Genomic DNA, 20,567 nt, shown 5'->3' with positions numbered 1-20,567 from the left:
ATAATATTGAAAGAGAATGTCAACTACCTCTATTTTGACCTCAGTCTGTACTTTCCAAATCATTTAAATTCTTCCTTTTATCTTATCTTTTGACTCAGGGAAAAGACCCAGTGGGCAAAGAACCCATGATGGAAAACAAAATTCCTTCTCCTAAGTAATAACAACTGCCCTGAACCAGCAAGACCCCATGCAATTTACCCCAAGATAGTGATGGACCTGATATTTACTGTCTACAGGTGTGTACCCACTAACCTTTGTCTTACATTTTCCTTTTATAAATCTGTAAGTATTTCAACACTTTGGGAGACAGCCTTTGAGGTGTTAGTCCACTGTCCTCCCCCTACTGACCTCACTGAGATAAATTCCTTTCTTGTTTCACCACCGCTCATCTCTCTGCCTCTGGATTTTGTCAGTGGCTAGTAGAGGACCCTGGTCTGTTTTGGACAAGGAGAGCCAGGTCCTCTTGCATCCCTGCATCCCAATTACAATATTTAAAAATTGATTCATTATTTGTCATAGATAGTAACATAATTTTTAAGGTAATTTATTTGTTTGTTCAATAGTAACAACATTGTTATTAATATTAACAATATTAATATTGTTCAATATAATAGCAACTAATAAAATGATTGATAATCTTTATCAAGTATTATTAAAATAATTGAAAATATAAAAAGGTGTATGTGTGTGTGTTTTTGGGGAAATATCATATTTGGTAATACCTCATCAGTTTCAATAAATAAAAATAAAAATTATTTAATCAGTAATTAATATATTTTCATGTATCAGACTTCTTAAAATAAGCAAAAATTACATATTTATTAGTTGTAAAAGGACATAATTTAAATATCTCCATTGATTTTAATTGGTAAGTTATAGGAGATACGTCATTTTAACAAATTTATGTAAAAAAATTAAAAATATAAATAAAATTGGACTTCCAAAATATTCTAGAAAATAGGAAGCAAAATACTCTTGTTTATTTTAAAGGATGCACATGGAAAAGTTGTTGTAGGCTTTCCATAACTATTACAATATATTGGAAATATAGATTTTAAAAAATGTTTATCTTATTTATTTGAGAGAAAGAGAGACAGCATGAGTTGGGGGAGAAGGGCAGAGGGAGAGGGAGAGAAAGTTTCCAACAGGGGCTGACAATGGGCTCCATCCCAGGACTCCCGGATCATGACCAGAGCCAGAGGCAGATGCTTAAAACACTCAGCCACCCAAGTGCCCTGAAAATATAGGTTTCAATGTAAACATCAGTTTATCCATTTGTTTCTTGACCTTCAACTTGCAGCATTTGATTAATTGTATGGAATCCTGGTTTATGTGCCACAACAGAATTTGGCAACATGTGCTATTTCATTGACTATTTGATTTGGGCCACTAGGTGCTATTTATGAAGATTAAAATTAGCTGCTGCTAGGAAGCTTTGTCATTCAATAATTGTTGTTAAGGTCTACCTCCTGAGGTATGATTGAGTTAAAGTTCTGTTAGTCAGGAATTTATGAAAAACCTCTATGCTGCACATCACTGTATAAATTCTTAAAGGGAAAAAATTTAACAATGAGACATGATCTTTTCCTTCAAAAGTCTGCAGACAAGACGAAGAGACAGCATTAATATCAAAAGATATAATTAAGGTAGTCTGGGTGTCTTAGAGGTTTAGCACCACATTCAGCCCAGGGCCTGATACTGGAGACCTGAGATCGAGTCCCACATCAGGCTCCCTGCATGGAGCCTACTTCTCCCTCTGCCTGTGTCTCTGCTTCTCTCTTTCTCTGTGTCTCTCATGAATAAATAAATAAAATGTTATATATAATATATATATATATTATATATAACTATATTACTTTAAAAACTTTAAAAGCAATGATAATAAAGGACAAGTATGATGGTTAATTTTATGTATCAATTTGACTAGGCAATAGGATACCCTGACATGTGGTGAAACATTATTCAGGGTGTGTCTATGAGAGCATTTCATGATAAGATTAATTTTTGAATCAATAGAACAAGTACAGCAGATTGCTCTCCTTAAGGTGGGCATGACTCATCCAAACAATTGAAGACCTTAATAGAACCAAAAGTCTGAGTAAGAAGGAACTTCTCCTGCTTGATTGCTTGAGCTGGGACATTGGTCTTCTGACTCCTACTGAAAACATTAGCTCCTCTAGATATGGTGTCTGATAACTTTCAAAGAGGAATTTACACTATCAGATCTCCTGCTGCTTAGGCCTCAAACTCAGATTGTGATATATATCAGCTTTGCTGGTCTCTAGCTTGCTGACTGCAAATCCTGGGACTTTCAATCATGCCAATTCCTTTAAATCAATCAATCAGCCAATCCTTTTGGTTCTGTTTCTCTGGAGAATCCTGACTAACCCAAGGCTAGCCACTGGGATTGTGCAGAAAGATAAAACATTTTCCCCCAGAATGGCTAAAATTGTTTACTTATTTCTATGTTCTCCTTTCATAGCACTTCTCTACTTCTTCCTTCCACCCTTTTCAGGATCAGGAAATGCTTCGTTGCTACAGTAGCAATAAACAGAGGAGATTTTTGATAGACATGTGGGAGAAATCTGTTCCAAGTAGAAGATAGTAAGTACAGGGGAAGATATTTAGATATCTAATGTTTGAAAGAATAATGATAGTGGTACAGAGTCCTATGATAACAGTTTAGGATATTGCTATGAAATGCTAATCTAAGAGATCTGCAAATACTGGATTATAATGAAAATGTCAAGAAGCACTGATGAGCTGGTATTTAGGTATATAGTATACACACTAAGCATTCTTCTAAGCACTTCATTTTAACTCATGTAATCATCCTATTCATTCTATTAAAATTTTTCTATTTTTGAAGTTTTACATTTGAAAAAACTGAGAGACAAATAAATACAGCAAGTTGCCCAAGGTCATACAAGTTTAGTCACTAGTAAAGCTAGGATTTAAGAATGAGGAGACATTCAATTCAGAGGAAGAAAATTAATCAGAGCCTATTAAATGATTCAGATAAGTTATGAGGTTTGAAATAAGATACTAATTATAGAAATGAAAAAAAGAGTACAAGGTAAAAAAATTATATTGTCAAATTATGCAGCATTTGGCATAAAATGGACTTGAAGCCAACAAGTACAAAATAGTCAAACCAGAAAATATGAAAGAGCAGAAGACAAATTTCATTTAGAATATTTTACAGTTGAAAAGAGACACTATATAATCAAGAATAAAATAAATTTTTTCTAAGTCACTGAGTTTACCATTGCTCAATGCAACTGAGATTATTACTGTAAACCAAATATCCCTTCCTTGATTTAAATTCTCCAGTGGCATTTATCCTGGTTGGACTAATTCTTACCAGTGGAATGTCAGCAAAAATGATGCAGTTCAGAGCAGGTGATTCCTGCCTCTGCTCTCATCTCCATGACTGACAACAAAGGATATCTCCATGGTATTGTTGCAAGATGAAGTAGATTGGATCACTGACTCAAACTTTGAAGGAGAGCATGATGAGAGGCAAATGACTTACATTGATCTGTAACATAAAAATTTGATGTGTGCAGTCATTGGGATTTTGGAGTTTGGTTATTACTGCAGCATAGCATAGGTAACTTACCTTGACATATATGTACAAGTAAAAGGTGTAGCTCTAAGACTACCTTAAGAGATCTCTGACTCTGGTCTTTCACTTTAAGGTATGAGGATAAAACAATTCCTAATTGGAATTGGAATTCCTAATTGTTCCTAATGTGGTTAAAATTTAGTAAACTAATAAGATATGAATGTGCTTTGTAAGTCAAAACTACTGTGTAAGTAAAAAGCATCCATATGCTGTTGTTGAATATCAGTCAGATGTTATTGCAAGCAACAAAAATATTTGGGCTACCACATTTTTTTAAAAGAATTTATTGAAGTATATTGGGCTCTGAGAAATTCATTAGAACCTAGGAGTACAGTCTTGAAAATCAGTAGAATCTAGGGTAATTCTAGAGATCCAATAGTCCAATATAGAAGCTAATAATCATATGTACCTATTGAACTCTTAATATTTGGACAATTTGAATTGAGATGTGTTATAAGTGTAAAATACAAACTTGAGTTAGAAGAATTAATATAGGGACACCTGGGTGGCTCAGCGGTTGAGTGTCTGCCTTCAGCTCAGGTCATGATCTCAGGATCCAGGATCTAGTCCCACATCGGGCTCCCTGCAGGGAACCTGCTTCCCCCTTTGCCTGTGTCTCTGCCTCTCTCTCTCTCTGTGTCTCTCATGAATAAATAAGTCTTTTAAAAAATGAAGAATTAATATAAAAAATGTAAAGTAACTTAATAATTATAGTGATTATTGAAATGAAGATTTTTTTATTATACTGGGTTAAATAAATTAGATTATTAAAATTAGAGTCCCCTTGTTTCCTTTAACTTTTTCAAATGCTGCTAATAGAAAACTTAAAATTGCATAAGTGGCTCTCATTGTGGTTTCTATTACTTTTCCAATGGGGAGCACTGACCTAGGCCTTTCACCTTTCCCAGAATAAGCTAAAGGCTAGCTCACTCCAAACAGAATATCATTTTGAATAGCCTACAACTGGAGGTAGAAAACAAAGGAAGAATGATTGTCTCTATTCTGAAAATTGTTAAGAAATCACTTTTTTTCAGATGGATAAAATATGATCCTTATACAAATAGAGAATGAACACATGTCAAAGATTTTGTCTAACTCATTACAATGTAGGAGCCAATAAGATGCTGCAACCAAGTCAAAGGAATATTCTAAGAACCACATATATAAAATTTGTTATTCTTAACAAATTCTGAAATTAATTTAAAAGAGATGCAACATGGATCTACCCACAAGGCAATAATCACTTGCAGTTTACTGGACACAACGAATTTGTATTTCCATGCACAAGAATAATTTGCATTATGATCAGCGTTCTACGATTTAGATGCTCAATGTCAATGATAGATACACATATAGGTGAACCAGAGAAGATACACATTGACTTTTTCCCCTCATTGCAGAATCTTGCAAATTTTTCCTGGCAGGATGAAAAAATTAAGAAACAAAAGAATTTCAAATTGTGTTTTTCAGGATTGCAAGGACAATGATGGAAATTCTGTAATCTAAATCATGATCTCCGATTTGTAATATATTCTGTGCCAATGATGTATTTTTCACTTTGTTTTAGAAAATTTTCTAAGTTTTTTTGAAGAAATAGAATAGATATTGACAAAAATTGTACTTTTTACTAATATTTATTTAAAATTACATGTTTTTCCTGAAGCTCCAACCCAGTAGGTATAACACACCACACCTCCAACAAACCCACCCCCCACAGAAAACAACCAACCAGCTAAATAAACAACTGTCCTTGTGCTAACTCCTGGAACCTGTTACCATACTTTACTGTATTTTGCAAAAAAAGAAAAACGGGGGGGAGGTATATGGGGAGTTTACAGATAATGATTGAGGAATACAGGTCATAAAGTAGGGAAATTGCCTGATATCAACCAGGTGGGCTCAATCTAATCATACAAACACTTAAAAACAGCAAAATATATCTAGCCGGCAGGAAAGATGCAGCAAAAGAAGTAAAAAACATGCACTCTGGGCTGACTTTGAAGAAAAAAACCAAATGGCTACTTTGTGAACCGCTGATGGAGAAGGATAGCCTCTAGAAGCTGAGTGTGACCCTGAGTTGGCAGTCTGCAAGAACACAGGGGCCTTAGCCCTACAACCACAAGGAAATGAAATCTGCCGACAACCAGGGAGCTTGGAAGAGTCCCCCAGGCCTCACATGAGAATGGCAGTCCTAGCCAAAAGCTTGATTTCAGCCTGTGAGATGTGATCAGAGGAGCCAGCTAATTAGCACCCAGACTCCTGAGTCATGGAAAGTGTAAGATAATGAGTTTGTCTTGTTTAAATGAGTAAGTGTGTGAAAATTTGTTACAGCAGCAACAGAAAATGTAGATACTTACTCTCATGCCAAACTACTTTTTTTTTTTGATAGGGAGTTTTGGTTATTATTGTTTAGATCGCGATCTCTTTTATGTTTGTGAATGATACGCCATCACCCGTGAAATGAACTAAAAGTCTTGTCTGGCTTATTAATCTAAATACCTGAATTCTCTCATGTGGCCAAAAAAGGCTAGAATCTAATGTTAAGAGCTGCCTGATGCAGTTTACTTTTAGCTTATCTCAGGCAGAGCTTTGTTGCTCATTTTGAAAGAGGAAACCAACACTTTTGCTGATTAGAGTGATAGGGCTACTTACCAGAAGCATTAAAGTGTTTAGTGCTCACAAATGGCAGTATCATGTTACTTGATAATAACTTTCTACAAATTCTCTACTACTACAAAGAGGTTGGTACATGATTCTTAGAGGGAAGCTGTCAGCTAGGAGGAAGATCAGAAATAATCAAGGATAAAGTACTTGGATATGAGGCAAGGTTAAAAGTGTTTAATATTAACAGATTGGTCAACTAAAATAGGGAATGGGATTAAAAGCATACTTTATATCTGAAGTTTATTAAACAGCAAATTTATGAAGTAATTGGGAAGAATGTTGCAGCTGGATATTAGGTTAGATCACAACAGGGTTAAGCATTAGGTAAAAGAGGATATATTAGGCTAGAAAAACTTATATAATAAACAACTTTCCAACCTCAGGGGCTTAATGCTTTCTAGCTTGCATCATAGTTCACTGCGGGGTTGAAGGGAGGGCTGGGAAGGGTGCTTTTGCATGAAGCCATTCAGGAATTCAGGCTTCTATCCTGTGGTTCACCCACCATCTTCTTGGGTGGAAGTAAGAAAACTAGGACTCATGGACCAATTTTTGTTGCAAACCTGTTTTCATATGCCATATGAGCAAAGAGTGGTTTTTGCATTTTTAATGTATATGAATAAAGAACGTAACAAGCACAAAATTTACAATCTGGCCTTTTCAGGGAAAAAAATTGCTAACCACAGCTCTAGAGCTTTGGTAGCCTCAGAGTCTCAGCATCCAGCTGGCTATAAGGAAAAACAGTGAACATAGAAGTTTGTGTAAGAGGTTTTAGGGGCCAGGTCTGGAAATGACAAATACACTTCTACTAAACATACTGATAGTCAGAAATACTTAATGGGACACCTCCTCTCTGCAAAGCACAGTTGTAGGTACAGTCTAGCTCTACGCATAGCTGGAAAAGTAATAGAAATTAAAGAATTATGGGAGATGTTTTACCGCTAGGGAAAGAGGTTTTATAACTTGCCATAAAACCAATTTCTGGTTAACAAAACTTAAAATGGAAACATTTGAGAAACGTTTAATAGAAAATAACTATTTTAACAAATGTTAACTTATAGAAAAAATAACAGAAAGGCCCAGATTATCCAAATTATAAATTGGATGCCAGATAATTGTGGTTTCTGGCATTTAAAACATATATATTAATATAATCCAGTCGTAAATTGGCCTAACTTTTGGCCACAAATTGTCTAGAAATATAATGCAGATTCATAGGACTGTACAAAAAAGTTAGACCTTTTCAAACAGCATGCCAAAAGCGGAAGTGAGATTATTCTCCAATTTTTACATGATCTGTCCCAAACATAAGTTGAATATAATTATTAGATTTGTCTTGTTCAGTTAACCTTTATTACCTAAACATTATTTTTAATTCAAAACTTCATAAGCATAATTGTAAGTTTAGTTCTAAATAGCCAAACACATTGAGAAATGAGCAATGTTTAACAAACATTGAACAGAAGCCTAAATATATAGAAAAAATATAAAAATATAAATATCACTACAGTGGGATTCTCATGCTAACTACAAATCACTGTTCCTTGGACTTTGGTGGGAACCATTAATCAGGAGTGTCTGAGAAAAATCTTTGCCCCTCCCTTGTCAAGACGTTTTTCCTTTATTGTCATGATTGTGTTTCATCTGCTTTTATATACATTAATTCATGTTGGATAACAGTAGACCTCTTGTTTTCTTTATTCAGAGCCAGTATATTAATGAAAAAAAAATATCTTTCTTTCTGTCTGAAACTGCTTTAAGATCAGTCTTTAAAGTAGAAGAAATAGTTGATCACTCAGATTTCATCAATCATTTCTCTTCTTCTAGCTGTATCTATTACAATTTATATTTATTACACCTGTGAAATGGCAAAGGTAGGGAAAGAAAATCTATCAGTGTCTTTTCAGAAGACCTTTTCAATGGAATGCCTTCCACAAAGCACTATCTGTAAACTGTCTGCTTCATCTGTGGTGAGAATGAGTTTGTTTCCTTCCTTCTTTGTGGGAAAATATCATCTTAGATGTTAAGTGTTGCTTGCAACAATCACCTACGTTTCTCATCCTCTTTTCCCTTTATGGTTGTTGCCTCCTTCATTTATCAGGAGACCAACTTTGTTCCACCAAAACAGTTGCTGGGACTTCACCTTATCTGTCTGTCATCTTCCAGGAATTAAAGTGTTTAATGCTTACTTGCACATGGATCAAACACCTTTTCTCTCATAGTCAAGCCATGCATACCATCTCATTGTCTCCACATAGCCTCCACAACTGGCATCTAGGAAAAGCAATGAGATAAAAACTCAGGGAGGAATATTTTACCAGGACTTTAATCCTGCCTATCTGGTTCTTTCAACTGTGTCTCAGCAATGACTGTGGAAACACTCATTATAGGGTTTCTTTTAGTGTGAAGGAAAAAAATGATTCTGCGTCATAAAGCCCTTGACTTTCCCTCCTAAATTTTGCAAAGGAGACATTCTCCTTTGGCTGCCATCATCTCCTGTGGATTGCAATTTGCCACATTGCAAAAGTACATTGTGACTTCTTGAAAGGCTTGTGCTTTCCCATGCTGTTCTGTGAATGGGTTCTCAACTATCAGTCTTGTGAGTGTGTGGTGATTTCACACCATGCACTACTGAGACCTTGTTACAAGTCACATCCTCAGGGATTTTGTGCAATGTGTTTAGAGAAGGCCTTATGGAGGAATATGATCAAACTTTAAGTCAAAGAAAAGAATGGCTATGAAGATTTTCTTGGGTACAATGCTAGCTCTGTGTGAAACAAATAGTCACAAGTATTTTATGAAATCTGGGCTCCTGATTTGAAAGATTTGATAGTATTGTTTTAACCTATAAAACTTGTGATGGCTCTTTAAGTAAAGAAAATCAGGGATTGTCCCTCTTATATATTTTCACAATCTCAGTCAAGAAAACCAGCCACCTTGGGATCCCTGGGTGGCACGGCGGTTTAGCGCCTGCCTTTGGCCCAGGGCGTGATCCTGAGACCTGGGATTGAATCCCACGTTGGGCTCCCGGTGCATGGAGCCTGCTTCTCCCTCTGCCTATGTCTCTGCCTCTCTCTCTCTCTCTCTCTCTCTCTCTCTGTGACTATCATAAATAAATAAAAATTAAAAAAAAAAAGAAAAACAAAGAAAAACAGCCACCTATTTCTGGTATCTGTTCCTATCTAACAGTAAATATATAATATATGTAAATATTTATATATAACATATATTAAATTTATATAACATATAAATATTCATGTATGACATATATTAAATATATATTATATAAATATAATATTTCTATATAATATAAAATTATTATAAAATGTATAATATATAAAAATATGTAATTCAGTACTTTTTTGAACTACCCTTAGTGGAAGACCTCAATACTTTACTTTACTTGGAAGAAAGTGGTGGATAATCAGCTGACTACAGCTCATTTAGCAAATCCTATATCTGGGTTATTGCAACTCTTTCCATCAAATGCATGAATATCCAGGTCATGTGGAATGTGTACCATATATATATTTATGTATTTATGTATGTGTATATATATATTTAAGTAGGTTCCATGCCTAGCATGGAGCCCAACATAGGGCTTGATCTTAGTACCCTGAGATCAAGACCTGAGCTGAGATCAAGTCAGATGCTCAGCCGACTGAGCCACCTAGGTGCCCCTCCATATATATTTTCGAAAGAGTTAAAGTAAAAGGCTAGAAAGTATAACTATATTAAAATATAAATAAAGTTATTATGAATTTTCTGTAAGTGCTTCTCTGAATATCATTTGGGGGAGTGGAACAACCTTTCACACAGTCAAATTATTTTAAAAAAACAAATGCTGTGAATCTAAAGTGACTCCTTCTATGAGAGACTGTAGATCCCAAGAAAAACCAAGAAGAACACAGGTAGTGAGGAAGGAAATGTGGGGCAGTATAGGGAGCAGTAACAATTAAGTCATAATGTAGTCATATACCATGATAAAAATCTGATAGAAAGAAGACCATGAGGATGAGAGCAATGGTGGACAAGATATATGGAGTCCAAAACTTCTCTGGTTATCTGAATAAAGGATAAAGGATCATTAAGTATCTACAATTGAAAAAAGGAAAGAAATAAAAATAATGGAGAATGGAAGAAAGAGGACAAGTAGATTGGAGGGGAAAAAAAACAACAAAATATTACAAGGTAAGAAGAAAAAATAAGGAAAAAAGGTGTTATTTGCCAGGTTTCTTCTTTAAAAGACCATGAGGATGAGATTTGCCAAGAGGAACAGAAGTGACTAAATGATCTAAAATCCTGATGGAAAAGAAGAAGAGAACAGAAATATTCTTGTACACAAAGACATTGTCAGGGCCATTTTTATAAATCTTAGCAGTTTTTCATAAAGAAACAATGTACTGTGTCATAAATATTCAATTTTAATAAATCTGAAACTGCTACTACTAACATAGTTCAATTGCTTAAGGGGTTAATGAAAGATTCATATTAGGAAACAAAAAATCAAATAAAAAATTTTCATTGAAAAAAGGACTAGTTAAATGTTGATGAGATTCAACTTAGTAGGTCAAAATTTTAAAAAATTGTTTCTTATAATGAGACAGTGGACATAGGAAAGGTTGCGAACTACTTAAGGCAAATTGGGATAAAGAACATTTACATATTAAAAATAATAATTACTAATTAGCATTAATTTACCTTGTTAATAATGTGCCAGGCATTCAGCAAAGTGCTATAAATATCATTACATTCACACATGCACATATACAAGTTATCGTATGTATTAATAATATTATAAATGAAAAAGCATAAGCTGAGAAAGGATAAATGAATTTTCTTAAGACCCCAACTCCATAAGTGGGAAAATAGAGAGTACAAATGAAGTTTGAATCCAAAGCCAGAGCTCTTAATACTTACTTAAACTGAATTTTGGTCTTCCTCTCAAATTGGAAACGGCTGTAACATTTGTGATTTAAAAAATATAGCTACTCAAATTCCCCCAGAATATTTCTTAATAAAGTTGGGTGGGCAAAGTGTGGCTAGTTTCCCTAGCTCAAGGAAAAAAAAAAAAAATCACACAATAAATTTCTCAGTTCATATCATCTACCGAAGTCTTTAGGGGTTCTAGAAGATAAAAGAAATAAGAGAGATTTTAGAAACAGATGTGAAAAATAAAGATGGCTTTCACGTTGTGATGAAAAAAGATAAGAGGTACCACATAAAGTAGCTGAGCATAAACAAAAGGTGCAGCAGGAAGAAGACAGCTCTTGCAGAGTAAGTGAGCGGGAGTATGTTTATTTTTGAGCACTCCACTTTGTGTGAAGCCTAACTATGAAGGAAAAGGGGAATGGAGAAAGAAGCCATTAATACAAACAAAGAGAGGATAAGCCAAAGAAAATGAAAGGGGGGTCAACCAGAGATCGAAGCCAAGTTTCTGATACAGGATAAGAAGCATAACTCAGAAATCAGGTAATAGAAAACAGCCACATTTGGAGAGCAGCAGGTGAAAAAGAACAGTGTGAAAAAACTACATCAAGTCACACACTTACAGGTCAAGTGGTTCTTGAAGCAGGATCATGTAACCTAAGCAACGTAACCACAAAGAAGGCACACAGTTTATGGTTCTCTAAGAAAGGAAAAAAAACAAAATGTCAGTACAAGAAAAAATTCATATGAAAAGAAAACACTATAAAGGAAGGAACTAATTTTGGAGTTCTTCAAAATGGTTAGTAAAGGGAAACAGTGTAATAAAGGGAAAATGCATTTTACAACGATTGCTTCAATTAATTTTATCCCACAATGTGAATCTGTTAGAATGAGTATATTCATGACTATCACTAGCATGTCTTCCCAATCTATATAACATCATAAATTAAGGTTAAAGTGAAAATTTCTTAGAATAGTTTATCTCTGTGCATCTGTGTAAGATATATGAATTGGGACGTATTCAAACAGAAATTTAAAAAAAGACTAGATTAAAAGTGACTTATAGAGAATTTATCTCAGTTTCAATATAAATAGGTTAATAATTTGTAGGCTTGTCTGTTCATTTATTTGATATAATTTCAAAAGCAACCTATATTCATTGTTAAAATTGTAGAAGATCTCTTCATAGCAGCAATGTAAACCTACAGGTGTGATATAATATTCTCTAGACCATCTGTGCAAGTATTTCTATATATCCTTGCACTTACTTTCACTAGTTTGTCAAAGTCGTGAAGATGCCCTTTTGGGTCATCATTTTGGGGTGGTGAACTAAATTCCCGTAGATCAATTTGCAGAAAATCCTTTCACCAATAGCCATTCATCACAAGACCAATTTGCTGCATGACCAATTTGACAAATTATTAACTCCCCCCAAATGTGTATCTACTCACTAGTTATGAAGCTGATAGCAATCTCTATTTCACCAAGACCACTCGATTTTCAATGTCAGTTTAGGTATTGCAATTTCTTTTGGACTTTGAATTTTAGATATAGAATATACCATTTGTGCCTAAGAATTTTAAAGCTATAGAATGAGTCTGTTACAAAATATTTTCAATCAAGTCTACAAGTGGATATAGAGAAAAGTCTGAGGAATTGTGAACCTTTTTGTTATGTTCAGATAGCCATAGGAACATAAACTAGATTCATATAAATGATAAACCTGAATTAAAATGAATCACAACCCAAAAGGAAATAGTTTATAAACATAAGAGTCCCAGGATCCTTGAAACATAGGAAACTAATGTCTTATATGTATTGTTATCCCTGCAACTAGAACTGTTTGATTTACATATATGTCCAAAAAATAAGAGAAATTGAGCTACATCAATGAATAGTTATTTTTGGCAATAGCTGGCTTCAAAGAGAAAAGAAATAGGGTTTATACATTTCAAATTCTTGAATACTCTTTTAAATGTTTAGTGTTTTATATACAGATGGGTAGCTCTTCCCATAATTGCAGTTTAGACTGACTGGGACATGTGAAAATAGACACTCAGATGAAACTTCCACTTGGTAGATTAAAAACACTTGGCCTCTGGGCCCATCTTTCTTATTGTACATACAATCAAGTGTGCACAAATGAGACACAGTATTACTTACTGTTCACTAGTATTAGCGAATTGCTATTATTCATTGGATTTATTAGATTATATATTTAGGGACTGTTTTTGAAAAATATGGACAAATTTAGTATAATTATTAAAAAGCCTACAAACTTAAAAGTAATTATCAGTATTTTGGAATTTTGGAGAAAAGAATAGAAATAGAGAGTAAGCACATAGTACTTTTCATCTTTCATAGTCTTATAAAGTCTCAATGTACTCTATAATTTTAAAAAATAACAATAATAAGTTCTGGGGATATAATTAACAATATATTAGAAAGTTGCTAAGATAAGAGAGTAGATCTTAAAAGTTCTCACCACAAAAAAAAAAAATTGTAATTATGTGTGGTGATAGATGTTAACTGAACTCATGGTGATCATTTTGTAATATATGAATATAGCAAATCATTATGTCATAGGGGCAAAACTAATACAATATTATATATCAATTACAATTTCAATTCAGGAAGAAAATATTACAAACCTAATTTTCATGACAGAGTAAAAATACTGTAATTCTCAACATTCACATTAAAAAGTAAAATATCCCCACAATATATAAATCAAGAAATAAAAACTTAAGAATTGTGTTTAAGGTAATGACAGTCATCAGAAAACACTAGAGAGATTTATTCTAACTTAAAGGTGTGGAGAGGATAGAAGTGGAAAAATAGAGTATAAATAGATTTATTTCCTCAACAAATATTTCCTGGTACTAACTTTACTACATAAAGTTAGTAAGTCAAGCAAAACAGGCATAAAAAATGTGTAGTTAAAAACTGGTAATAAAAGTTCTATTTTGTCTAAAGGGTGTAGAATATTAGAAAGAGTTCTGTTCCTATCTTAGTAATTAGAAAAAGCAAAGCAATTTATAAAACCATATCTTTTCTTGACCTATCGAAGAGCTGAGATCATCAGGCAACCAACTATCCCAATATCCAAAGAAAAGTAGAAAATCTCAAGGAGAGACATGGACACATGTGTTAGGTTACTTGGGATAGAACAAGAGACAAATACATGACTGTCATAAAAGTAAGAAGATTTAAGCACAAGTTTTTAGTTAAGTTTTTGGAAGTTTAGTGTCAGCTATCATGGAGAGTGTAAAACCCCTAGGACCTGCAGACATTCAGATACAACCCAGATGTTGGAATTACAGGTCAGGCATTTAAAAACGGCTATTATTAACATGTTAAAGTCTGCAGTGGAGAAGATGGATGATATACATGAACAAATGGGGAAATTTTAGCGAAAAAGAGAAAACTATAAGAAATAATCAAGGGGCGCCTGGGTAGCTCAGTTGGTTAAGCATCTGACTCTTGACTTTGGCTCAGCTCATGATCTCAGGGTGAGATGGAGCCCTTCATGGGGCTCTTTGCTCAGCAGGGAGTCGGCTTGAGATTCTCTCTCACCCTCTCCCTCTGCTCCTCCCTGTCTCATGGGCTGTCTCTCTAAAATAAATAAATAAATAAATAAATAAATAAATAAATAAATAAATAAACAAACAAACAAACAAATATAAATAAATAAGTAAATAGATCTGTAATTTCCCTTAGAGAGCAAATAGATTTTAATTCTGCCAAATAATATTTTTAGGCAGAATTAAAGGAAGTGTAAAATATTACCTAAGATTAGGTAGATTAAATATTGCCTAAGATTCCGAAGTTTGATGACATAAATTATGATCTAATTATAGAACTAGATTTGTTATACCTACAGAATGATAGAAATCATCTCTCCTATCTTAATGCCTATATACATATATTTATATCTAAAAGTACATCTTTCTTTAATATAGATACAAACATGTAGTCAGCTAACTCTGCATAGAGAATCAAGCATTTGATCAATCAGATTCTCACAAAATTAAGTATTGTTATAACTATCTTTGGAAATAACCACTAAGACATAGCATGCCCCTCTCTGATAAACTTGTAATAGATACAAAATTGTTTGTGTGAATTCTCCTTAGAAGTCCATATCTAAACTGGACAGCTGGCAAGAGAACATGTCTCTGTCATCTTAGAATAAACCACTTATTATTCAGCTCTCTTAAGAGATTACACCTTTGGCAGCCAAACATTTTTTGCCATCTGCAGCAGGTGGGAAATATGGAGAGTTGTGAAATTCTGGTTCATTTCAGTGGTCAAAGTAGTATTTGCAGAAAAAAAATGTTTTTGTCTTTAGGATAGAATTTGTATATATTTTCAATAAATGCTCCTTCCCCTTGACCTCTGTCAGGATATTATCCCTTTTCCAAGGATATTATTGCTTTCCTTCCCAGAGATGTCTAAGATGACGTCAGGAATTAGATACTTAATGTAGTCATAAATCACAGCAATAGTTATTTAATAACTATATTTCAAGCTGTGATTCTGTTTTCAGTTCCATTATTATCTTATATCAACTTAGTTAACATCCAAAAGATTCAATCCTATTTCAAATTTCACCATTTTTTCATCCACATCCGTTTTCTTGCTCTGTTCAACTCTCAAGCCTATGTAAGCACAGTATACATACAAGCTTAGCAGAGCTAATCAAAATTACCAAACAATTTGGGTAATAATATTTTTGGGGGGATCCCTGGGTGGCGCAGCAGTTTAGCACCTGCCTTTGGCCCAGGGCGCCATCCTGGAGACCCGGGATCGAATCCCACGTGGGGCTCCCGGTGCATGGAGCCTGCTTCTCCCTCTGCCTGTGTCTCTGACTCTCTCTCTCTCTCCCTCTCTCTCTCTGTGACTATCATAAATAAATAAAAATTAAAAAAAAAAAGATTAAAAAAATATTTTTGTGTGTGAATTTTCTGTTCCCTAAGGCCTTCTATACTTTAATGCTACATTAAGGACTGTCCAAATCTTATAATTTAAGCAAATATGTGAACAAAACTCCTCACCAATAAATATTGTAATGCCTAAAAGATGTATGATATATATATATAGTTGTTATTATATATTTCTATGCATTTATAGTTATAATTTACATATTATATAATAAACTATATCATGGACTCTTTGAATCAGCACCTAATTACCCCCTTTACGGTGAATGAATGGATAGATATTATTTCAGAAAGAATCTAGTTAACCATGCCATTCAAAGTATTCTCAGGCAAATAATTAAGATTCCCCCTTTACAACTGTGTCAGTGTTGAAAACATTAGAAGAAAATATGAATATTTTCAACTTTTCAAGTCATTTTAGTTTACATTCATTTTAGTTTATGAAAATGAAAAGTATGGAACTTATAAAATAGAAAAGGATGTCAGCACACCAACTTCTTCATAGGGACCAGCTAGCTGAGCTAGTGATGGATGAAAGGAAACAACCTATCATCAGTAAATGCTGGAAAATGAGTTAGTGAGCCCTAGAAATTCATTATTACTGAAGACTTCTTCTCAACCCTGGCAGCCTGGAGACACCAGAGGCTTCCACAGGCCTTTTGGCAAGAGATTGGTAAACAATCATGGAGTCCAAGAGGAGGAAGCTAACTCTCCACACACATAAAACTTGGATATAACTTAGTACATCATTGCATAAGGAAAAATAAGAACAAAGGCAAAATTCACCAGATATCAAAAGATTCTCAGAATAATAACTATATATCTATTAAATCCTTGTAGTTTTATGGCTAGAATTTCTACCAGTATGGGTACCAAAACTCCTAGTCAAAAGGCTAAATAGTGGTAAGTTGGTCAAACTTTTGGACAACTGATTGAAGCAAGCAGTAAAACCATTTCTAAAACAGTGCACTTTAATACAATCCTCAAATAATTCTCATAGAAGTCAGAGGAATAAGCACTTACAATTAAAAAAAAATCAACAAACAAATGAAATCCACCATCATAAATATCAACAGAAAAAAAATCCTTGCAAATTGAGTTAGGTCCTCGAAGATCTCATATATTGAAATTGTAAGCTATAAAGCATAAAATAAATGTATTTTATACATTTAAAGACATTCTTCAAAAATAAGGGGAACATTTAAATAGAAAAAAAATTAACCAAATTTATTTTGTGAAACAATCAAATCTAATTTCTAGAAGTCAAAAGACAATAATTGAAATTTGAAAACAAAACAAAAGCAAAAACAGTGGTCTGATCAAACTGCAGATTAGGCTCAAATAAGGATTTAGTAAAGTAAATAATGTATATTTAATGAAATTATATGAAGTAAGGCACTAAGAGATCTAGGGAAATAAACATAAAAGAAAAATTAAGAGAGTAAGCAGAGAAAAACAGACTGGAAATTAAATTTCTAGAAGCATTAAAAAAGAGAAAACTGGAAAAAGACAATTATCAAAGGGAAATAGACTAATAGTTTTCTAGAATTGGGAAAAGATAAAATCACAGATTCAGACAGATAAACAAAGTACAAGAAAAACAAGTAAAAAATGTGCCTCAGGATGGAGTATGTGAAATGGCAGACAGTAAAGAGAAACAGAAAATTTTATAAGCAGTTAGAGATAAAATGGATTACCTTCAGCTAAATAACAATTAGTCCAATAGCTGCCTTCTCAATACTGTGTTAGAAATACAAATACAGGGGATAACATATTCATAGTAATTAGAGAAAATGATCATTGAATTAGAATTGTATATTCATTAAATTGCCTTTCAAGAAAGAGGTCAAAGTAAAAACACTTTCAAAATAACAAAAGTCTGTATTCACTGTCAAAAAAGTATCGCTAAAAGAATTTATAAAGCAGTTGTAGCCAATATAACTTTCTTCAATGATGGAAATATTCTACATCTGTCCTGCCCAATATGGTAACAAGCCACGTGTGATTTTGAGCTCCTGAGCTAAGACTACTGTAACTGAGAAACTGAATTTTAAAATTTAATTTTAATTAACTTAAATCGCCACACATGGCTAGTAGCTATGTATTAGAAAGCCAATTCTAAAAATATGGTTTAAGAAGGAATTATGTGTAAAAATAATAATAAAATTATATGTAAATGTTAAAGTACATAAAATAATACAATTATCTTACTGTGCTGTTAAGAGAATCAAAAGAAATAAAACAAATTATAGAGAGAAGTATGATCTGGCAAGGAGATAATTACAGTTAGAATATTTTAAAGTCCTTGTTTTGGAGACAAAGTGATATTGATCTTTGATAAGCTAAAATAGTTCTAGTAAATTCTAGGAAGATTAATAAGAGGAAAACACTAGAATATATAATTTCTAACCTAGGAGATATATAAAAAATGTGTGGAAGGGACAACAAACTCAATCAATGTAAATAAGGCAATGGGGAGAAAAAGATCCTTATAATATGCAAAAAATAAAAGGGGCAAAATAAGATGAGTAATAGCCTTAAATTTAAATCTATTGATAATATCAAATATAAAGAATATTTTTTCTACTTAAAAAATGAAGATTACACAAGTGTGTTGAAGAAAGATTTTGTTATATGCAGGAAATGTATAAGAATGTAAAATTATCAAAAGACAAATTAAAGAAAAATATATACCAGGCAAATATAAACCAATAGAAAATTGCAGGTATATTAATATCAGGAAAAAAGTAGGATTCAGGGCAAAACTTTGCTATAGATAGACTTTTCTGTGTTAATAAAATGTTTAATTCATAACGATGGAATTAAAATTTCTGGACTTGTAAGCACATAATAAAATAGTTTCAAATACATAATAAATTTGAAAATATTATTGGGGATCTTTCACATTTTTGCTCACAAAATTATTGATTAGGGAAAAATTCAATAAAGACATGGCAGCTAAAACAACACAACTAACAAGAATGATCAAAGAAATACATAAATACTGTCATCAATATAATCTTTTCATGAATACATATACATTTTCATGGAAATTGACTATGGTCAGAGCCACCAAACAAGTTATACCAAATTTTTTAAAAAGGATATCAATAGTGTTATAGAGACTGGTAGGTGATCATCAAACCTGTATCTTCATCTTTTGAGAAAACAGCTGGATTACGTTTCCCAGACGTAATTCCAACTGAGGCAAAAAAGTACATGCGGTGTATATTTGCCACAGATGCTTTTTATTCAATGAAATGTAAGCAGAAATGATGTATGTTTCTTCCAAGCTAATACCTTAAACACCTTTCACAAATAATTCTCCATGCTCATTCCAATACTATCTTCATGATGATGTGCACAGAGACATGCAAGCCCTTTTCAGAGATACAATAACCATGATTTGAATGGAAACTTGAAGCACTGCTTAGAGAAAAGCTTCTTTCTAATCAAGAAATATATATGTTGGAGGTTTCACATAAAAGAGAAATGAATTGACATTTTGTTAACTCACTGAAAGTATAGAATTTTCTCTTATAAAAGCTAATATCATTCTAATACAAACATTATTATTAGAAATGATATACTGTAGTAGAAGAAACCTAATATATATTTTATCTCAGTAATTCAGCATTTGGTGGTGGTGAATTTCTTATTGAAGACTAAAGAGATGGGAAGCTCTGGAATGGCTAGCAAAACACTTGGAGATACATGACCTATGACAATTTGGGAGGCAGATCATATGTCTTCTGAATCAGATTCTCTAAGTAAAGGGGTTAGAAATAGAGTAATAGTGCATATCAGATTCTAATTTTGGTGAGGTATCACAAGATACATATGACTTCAAGTAAGTATTTTTCATTTTTTGGCCAAAATTTTAAAAACAGATTAAAAAGAACTGGCAGAGAAATAGCAGAAAATTCAATTGTTGCTAGACTTCAAGCAATGAGACCTAAGTCTAAACCTATGAATCTGTAAAGATCACTATATTCATTATGTTATTACATTACAAATTATCTTAGGTAATGGACCAAAGGCATTAAATATGTATCTATGGAACCCATGAATGTTACTTTATGTGATAATTTTTTTTTATTTTTTGCAGATGTGATTAAGGATTTTGAGATAAGGAAATTATCTGGATTACCAAGTAGGCCCTAAATCCCATCATAAATGTCCTTATAAGAGAGAGGAACAGGGAAATTAGACACAGAAGAGTAAGGCCATGTGAAGACAGAGGCAGTGATTGGAGTAATAATATAGTTACAAACCAATGAATATGGTGATCACCAGAAGCTACAAGAGACAAGAAACAGATTCTCCCTTAGAACCTCCAGAGGAAATGTGGCTTGGTTTATACCTTGATTTTGACCCAGTAAAATTGTTATCAGATTTCTAAGACT

General features: G+C 33.2%; 1 long non-coding RNA gene across 1 annotated transcript in view; it reads right to left on the bottom strand.

The window, feature by feature from the left end:
* Positions 1-3,370: 3,370 nt before the first annotated feature.
* LOC140624907 (uncharacterized) overlaps positions 3,371-20,567 on the bottom strand; it is a 43,104-nt gene continuing 25,907 nt past the window's right edge. Inside the window, exons 2-3 of the long non-coding RNA XR_012024345.1 lie at positions 11,842-11,918; positions 3,371-3,541 (exon numbers count right to left, since the gene is read on the bottom strand). This is a non-coding gene — a long non-coding RNA (uncharacterized lncRNA). The remainder of the gene's footprint in view (positions 3,542-11,841; positions 11,919-20,567) is intronic.

The sequence above is a fragment of the Canis lupus genome, chromosome 35 (genome assembly GCF_048164855.1).
Source record: "Canis lupus baileyi chromosome 35, mCanLup2.hap1, whole genome shotgun sequence".
In the NCBI taxonomy this organism is placed as follows: Eukaryota; Metazoa; Chordata; class Mammalia; order Carnivora; family Canidae; genus Canis; species Canis lupus.
The sequence above is the reverse complement of the archived record's forward strand: the minus strand, read 5'-3'. Positions and strand labels throughout refer to the sequence as shown.